Source organism: Pollicipes pollicipes, unplaced genomic scaffold, assembly GCF_011947565.3.
Source record: "Pollicipes pollicipes isolate AB1234 unplaced genomic scaffold, Ppol_2.1 Scaffold_3216;HRSCAF=3773_pilon_pilon_pilon, whole genome shotgun sequence".
Taxonomy (NCBI): Eukaryota; Metazoa; Arthropoda; class Thecostraca; order Pollicipedomorpha; family Pollicipedidae; genus Pollicipes; species Pollicipes pollicipes.
The window spans coordinates 2,638,044-2,645,543 of record NW_023596251.1 but is presented as its reverse complement, the minus strand read 5'-3'; the positions used below and the strand labels follow the sequence as shown (position 1 = coordinate 2,645,543).

General features: G+C 46.0%; 2 long non-coding RNA genes across 2 annotated transcripts in view; both read right to left on the bottom strand.

Annotated features, from left to right (window-relative positions):
• LOC119090942 (uncharacterized) overlaps nt 1-1,455 on the bottom strand; it is a 5,854-nt gene extending 4,399 nt beyond the window's left edge. Inside the window, exon 1 of the long non-coding RNA XR_005093336.1 lies at nt 1,377-1,455. This is a non-coding gene — a long non-coding RNA (uncharacterized LOC119090942). The remainder of the gene's footprint in view (nt 1-1,376) is intronic.
• A 2,204-nt stretch (nt 1,456-3,659) lies between these two features.
• On the bottom strand, nt 3,660-5,334 carry LOC119090960 (uncharacterized). The gene is made up of 2 exons (XR_005093339.1): nt 5,241-5,334; nt 3,660-4,062 (listed from the first exon to the last, which is right to left on the bottom strand). It is a non-coding gene; the product is annotated as an uncharacterized LOC119090960 (long non-coding RNA).
• Nucleotides 5,335-7,500: the final 2,166 nt, after the last annotated feature.

The window sequence follows — 7,500 nt, the reverse complement described above, 5'->3', positions numbered from 1 at the left end:
CCTGTCTGTCTGGAATCTGATCTAATCGGTTTCTGCTCGTCGTTGTTACATCTGTCATTCCCAGCGTAACAGCTAGCCCTTCTTGAGGGGAGGGCGAGGGACGCAGGTGCTACGCCACGGATATGTCTGGGTTATCAGCGCGCACCACTCAGAATACGCGCACGTCGGGAGACATGGTGGCAGACAGCGTCTGCCGAAGGAAGTCCGACAGCACTTCCAGTTGCCGCGCGGCACTGGCAGTCATTGAAGCATTCGTCTCTCCGTAAAGCGACGGCGAATATCAGCCGGTGAGTGGGACACAGGCCCGGTTGACGCCTGAGAAAGATAAGCGGAGTGGCGCTATCCTCAATATCAGCCAGTCAGTGGGACACAGGGCCAGCCTTACACCTGCAAAACATAGCCAAAGGCGTCATAATAAATGAGAAGCTACACCATGAACCATACATAGGTGCGGCATCTGAGAGCCGCAGTATACAGGCTATTCTGAAGCTCCCAACAATGACTACCGTGCGACGACAACTGGCACCCTCTCTCTCTCTCTCTCTCTCTCACACGCACGAACACACACACACACCCACACACACACACACACACACCCACACACAACACACACCACACACACACACACACACACACACAAACACAACACACACACACACACACACACCACACACACACACACACACACGGACAGAAAACCTGAGGAAACGTGCTTCTTAAGACACCCAGTGACATTCGATTCGGTCTCCTGTGGTCATGTCATGGTGCTCTAGGCTAGCCTTGGAAATAAGTAGTAGATATGATGTTGGTAAACAGTCCATTACCACCTGGCATGGAGAGCATGACAGTGTGCGTGCTTCGTTTTCTTCTTCTCTAAAGCTAATTACATGTGAGAAAATACATAATCAGTCACTTTCTATTCCCACTAATGTGTCCAAAATGTTGTAAGTCATCTTAGTGAGACATATATATATATATATATATATATATATATATATATATATACGTATATATATATATGTATATATATATATATGTATGTATATATGTAAAAATATATGCATGTATATGTTATGGGTGACATCATTTTGCAACAAATATATATTCATATAGGAAATATACCTGCAAAGATAGTATGCTGTTATGTCGAAAAATATGGTTTGCATTTCCTTACTTGCGAATATGATATACAACATTTGCATTTCGCTCGGACTATGGGATAAAGGCCATACAAAGCTCAAGTGCTAAGTCAAATCATGTAGTAGGATCGACTTTCTTAGTGAAACGTCTTGTTTGAAGGAGAGTGCATCCTCACATTCAGGAAAACGGAATGGTGAGTATAATCAGCAATGAATTTAAGTTGAATGTAGACTTACAAATTTTAGCCGATACGGCAGCGCTGATGACCACCACCCCTAAGAGCACAACGACGGGCTTCATGTTGATTGTTGTGGCTCTTCGCTGTGCTGACCCCGTTTTATACTGTTTACCTGTGCAGGCAGACCACAGCAATGACAGCTGGCCACGTGACTCAGATCAACTGCGACGTTCCTTTGGTGCCGGGGGGAGGGGGGAGGGGGTATCGATGTTGTGACAGAGCAGAGGGGATGGAAATGCGGTTCGTTAAAGGTCAGCGTGATGTCAAAAAGTAGCCAAGATGGCGGACGTTTCACCATGCGCCTCAAATATCACTGGATCGATACCCGTCACGACGAGATGGTCCTGTCATCCATCAGAGGAGACTCAAATATCACTGGGGCGATACCCGTCACGACGAGATGGTCCTGTCATCCATCAGAGGAGGCTACCGCCGCTCTGACTCACGCAGAAGGTCACCTATGGATGCTGTTCAAATGACCAGAATGTTTTAATATTCACAGCCCCGAACTATATGGTTATACAGTTAAAAATTCACGAAGAAAGGCATGCAAAGAAAGAGGGAGATATATAGCTATATATAGGAGATATATAGCTTCAATCGGAGAAACGATCAGCAGAAGGGGCGTCAATTACATTTAAATAGTCACCAACCCTGTTCGAAGAAGCTCAGATTTTGCTTAGGTTGTGGTTGCCACATCTTATGAAACCGCTAAAAATGTAAGGCAGACCTTACAATTTAGCTACTTTTAGCTTTTTTCCTCGCCTCACCAGCACATTCGGCAATCTCTTCCGTGACTCTAAAATGGCAAACGCTACGATACAATGGCGTCACAATTAGAGAGCTTTAATGAAAAAGTGATGAGCCTTCCATGAAAGCTTTGGAAAGAGACAGTATGTACACATCAATGGAGCGTTCAATGGAACTTCTGCCCTATGCTTTTACTGGGGAGGTTCAGTTGAAATCATGAAGAACAGGAGACATTCTGTAACATTAGGGCAGAAACTCAAAGCATTATTATGCAGTGCTCTTGTTAGCATTGCACACTAAAAATGGGTTCCTGAATTGAGTGAATGTGCTCATTTTCTCATTTTGCTAATTTTGTTTTGCCAGTTCAGTATGTTGTGTGGATAGTTAAACAAATTATGTCAAGTAATAATCAGTACGCTTGAGCCGCAGGTGTGGGGACTGGAAATTGTGTAGGATACTCACAATGATGTTCACAGGGTTATGCTCAAAATGCCATGGGTGATTTCCCCGAAATATTGGAAAATAATTGTAGAACAACCTCTACACTCCACGTTGAGGCACGCTACACTCCACGTTAGGTTTGCCGCGTTGACAGGAGCACAGCATAATACTGTCTTGTTATAATTGGCAGGTCTTGAGAGTTCACCTGACCATGTTTTTGGAAGTTTCAAAGGTGGAACGCTCTCTTTAAAATGGGTTAAGGCCCCGTTCAGAAATGCGAATTTGCGGGGGTGGCTTGCCGGCCCCAAAAACTCACGAAAATTGACATCCCCGCTTACAGGGTGATGTAACTGGGCATGTTAATCTGGAATGCAAATGATGAAACAAATTCATGGTAAAACGGCAGGCTTTAATGCTTGAAATCTTAGTAAGTTATTCCTTTTTGAACATTTACCACATGTTATAAGAAGCCTAAGATGGTACCTGAACTAGCGACGAGTCATTCTTACCTGATGTTTGGCTTCACGGATGGTATTGCGAGGGAAGTGCCTCCCTCGGAGGGAGACGAGACCACTCGCGCTGTGGCGCTGTCGGCCCGCGTTCATTTGGTTTGGATTAGGGTCGTCATGGCTATCGGTGACCAGTTCAGGGCTGTGTGATGAAAGAGAGTGGATAGGGGTTGGGCGAGCCCTAACGTACAAGAAAGATTTTTGTTTAAGAGTCCCAAGCTACGTTGATTCACGGTCGGAACAAGGATCGTTCGCCACCGACTGACGGTTGTCAGTATGGAGGTTGTTTTTCTGCTTGGAAGCTGATGTGCCAGCATTCAGGCTTCTGTGTCTGTGTGAAAGTGGTTTATCCACCTTTCAAATAGTTGCCATTCTTATTCTCCGTTGCCACTCTTAGGTGATACGTTTCACAATAGGACATGGCTTTCATAAGCTGAACAGCTCCAATTGTTTCACTCACTTATCACACAGGGGTGGCAGCAATGCTGGGCACACAGGAAAAAACACCGCGACTTGGCAAAACTTTATGGATAAAACCGCAGCTGGTCCTTGGAAAGTTGAACACACAAGAAAATACCGAATCATGGCTTATGTATATTTCTGAATCTCCAAGCTCTGATCACCGTGCACATATTATTCACTGAAGCGCTGATCTTGCAATATCTGCCGTGCGGCCGACCGAGTCCGGCTGTCTCTGATAGTCGCTACATCCGGCTGCCTCCCGACCAGGCTGCTAGCTCTTCGTGGGGCCAGCGAAGACGCAGTAGGACTTCCATGGCTTCACCTGACTGACGAGCGTACAGACACTGAACAAGGGACACACAGGGTTGCACGGCGGCAGGCAGACGTCGCCCACGAAGGTCGGACAACACCTCCAGGTGCCTTTGTGGTGACTGAGGTTGCAGTCGCAGTCGGTGCTGCACAGAGTTCTTGGGAGAGAAAACGGCGAGATGAATGTGGGACACTGGCCTGGCCTGTTGAGGCCTGAAACAGAGACACGTTAGAGGTCGGCACCAATGAGTCACCACGTCGACGAGAGCTAGAGGAGGTCATCAACCAATGCTTCGATGACGTCATGCCACGTCACGTCATCAATGCCAATGTGTCGTCAAGGAGGTTATCAACAAATACGTCACGTGCTGAGCGACATTTTCTTTTGGATGCGTCAGAACAACATTACAAAGCTTAAAGCAAGGGTGATGCATTTCGAATGATCTGCAAGAGACAGCTGCAAGGTCTTGACCAGCTGGCATATGAAAATGATCATTTTGAGATACCTGGAAGACATGATACACGAAAGGAACGATACAGGAAAACAATGGTCTAGAGGGGGCGCTATTTCGACTTATATAACTGGCCAGAAGTGCACCATCACACGTTTGGTGCCATATTAAGCTGGATTCGCAGAGTAAAGCTTTGTAGGTAACTTAAATCTATGTGGGTCCAAAATACCCGAAACGGACTCTTGAGGCCAGCATGTAGTCAACCTGAAGTATAGAACGTCTCGTTGTCTTTTGGTGTCATGAGGTCAACATCCAGTCTGGAGTATTCGTAATGTTTGGGGGTGAGGAGCAAAGGCAAACTTGAAGGAGCCAAAAAAATAAGTTTCTCCAAGCAGTAGACATAAAGCCTTGTACAACTCACTCAGCGCAAGGCAATAACTGGGATGGATGAAAGGTCATACAAGGTCATCATAAGTCACTAACGCAGGTTGACATTTGTTATGTCACTGGTCCATCGAAAGTAATCTTTGTGAATATAGACTATGATTATATACGTAGGTCGTGCCTCATAGTCCATACGCCATCCGCTGATGAGAGTGATGTGAGACAGGTCATGCGTGGTTGTTGCAGCGATAGCTACGTACGAATTCACATCGCTGTCTTAACGAGTCCGCCGTTATGCCCTAAACGTCACGCTAGGCTTGCGGCCCTCTTTTATATTATTGCGGCCCTTAGTTTATATTTCAAAATAGACAGCTGTATGTGAGAGAATATGTGACTATGGCCGAACTGAGTTACCAGAAAAGGCTTGAATATCATTTCGAACCGCGTGGCAGGTAGGATTTTCAGTAAAACCTGATGTTAAAAGGAAAGAGATTTCTGACATACAGAAAACGGAGTGCAAGTATGACCGGCGATGAGTGAACTTTCCAGACTTACAAACTTTTGCAAATACGGCCAGACTGAGGGCTACCACTCCCAGCAGCACGAGCATGGACTTCATGTTGAATGTGCCGCTCCGCTGTGCGGGGCGCGCTTTATACAGTCCGCCTGTACAGACAGGCAACACCAGCGACACCTCGATTCAGGTCAGCTGTCACATTCCTGCGGCTCAGACGCGAACGACGTGACCATGTTGTCGTGGAAAGCAAAGGTCAGCATGATGTCATGCCGGAACGGAGCGTCCGTCGGTGGCGGGTGTTGCGCTAGACGGTTTAAATGTCACTGGGCAGATCGATTGCTGCTCATCACGCTTTGGGGGCCCTTCCAATTCAGCATTTCATGCATCGCCTAAGAACAGGCCGTTTGGCGCATTTATCGTGAGTATATATGTATATATACACATATATACATATAAATGCATATATATATATATATATATATATATATAGATATCAATGATAACATTTCATTTTTTGGAACAAGTAATGGCTTCCTCTCTAACCCCAGTGAAAGTACTATCAACAAATTACACTTTTCGATAGATGAAATCTAGATGCAATCTTGGCTTTTTAAGGCTCAAAAAAAGCTGGTGATAACGGTTACTTACGGAACTTTCTTCGAGATGGCGGCGACCTGGTGACAGCAGTTAAGGCATGGAAGGTTTTTGGCTTGGCACATAAAAGACACTTGGCACATAACAGATCTGGCACATAGCACGTAAAAAAATCAAATGTCATTTTCATGTGCAGCGGTGTTGGGCGCTCTGTTGCAGGACGTTGGCGATACGTGCGAGGCTTCTTGTATTGACCGTGGAGATTCTTGCGAGCCATATGGCGCTCGTGGAGCTGAAAACATGGATCATAGGTGGAAATCTGGCAAGTGCGTTGTTTTTGGTTGCAAAACACGAAAGCCGTTGACGCAGATACCATCTTCTTTTGACTTCCGCGGAATCCAAGCCGGTTTGCGGAAATCTGTGCGATAAAAATCAGGATGAATGCTACAGAATTGGGCGAAAACTTGTTTTACGTATTCATAATGTAAGCTTTGTACCCAGCTCTGCCACCGGATTTGCACCGGTACGGCTTGATGCAGCCAATTGCTCACCTGGTGGATATAAGTACGTTGTTATCTTTGTAAAGAAACTTTGATTGTGACAACAACATTATGTTTTTTTTCTTGTAACATACATAACTCAAAATTACAATGTGGTTAATCGGGCACCTGACCATGAAATAAGCTATCGCTAAAGTTTGTTCCATGGCGGAATGCAGTTGTAGCTTGCACAGCACTTACAGTCCGGGCAGTTGATGATGTCATGGTACGAGCAATGACTTATGGTATGTTTGATTGTCTGTCATGCTCCTACCACAAATTGCTCGCCTTGTATTTATGTGTTTCTTCAGTCTCGGCCCACGGTTTTGGTGCAGCAGCCGGCAGGGGCTTTGATGAAACATGACTTGGAATTACAATACATGAGGGCTTCGTCCATGTTCGCTTTGATGGACTGATGATCCTGATGAGATATTGCAATGTAGCGCGTCTTTTAAGGGGCATGGTCCTCGTTGCCGTGAAACGTCCCAGATATTTCAATAGGTGGTGTTAAATTCGTTGTTTTGGGGACGGTGCTTTTTTGGTGGCGTATTTATTGTAATGAAAATGCACTGTCAATTAAATTTGCGGATTTGGGGGCTGTCCATACAAATGTACCAACATGTTTCCTTTATTATTCACTCAGCAGGCCAGGTGAAAGTGGCTCCGGTTCAAAGTGGCTCCGGTTCAAAGTAGCTCCGGTTCAAAGTGGCTCCGGTTCAAAGAGACTCCGCTTCAAAGTGGCTCCGGTTCAAAGCTAGCTTCTGTTTCAGGATTTTTGAATGGGGTGAAAAATGTCCCCGCATTCGTCGGGGGGGGGGGACATTGGGTCATCCCAGTAACAAATCCGATCCCTAATATGGATTCACCTCCCCCGAAATTCCACTTTCTTCTCGGACTTATGGCACTTGGTATTGGCACTCAAGGCACTTATGGCATTTCGTGACCAGATGGAAAGTAACAGAAAATGTTGGCCATTTGGCTGCGACATACGATGGGCAAGAACGGGGTCAGAACAGCCTCGAGTGAGGGGGTGGTGGCGATTGGGTGGAGGGTTCGCGGTACCTCGCCGTTTTGGGAGGGAATGCGGCCGGGTGCGGGGGGGGGGGGGCATCTTCTGCACTACATTTTAAAGTTATGAAAAGGCATCGGCTATAACTGCGTTGCC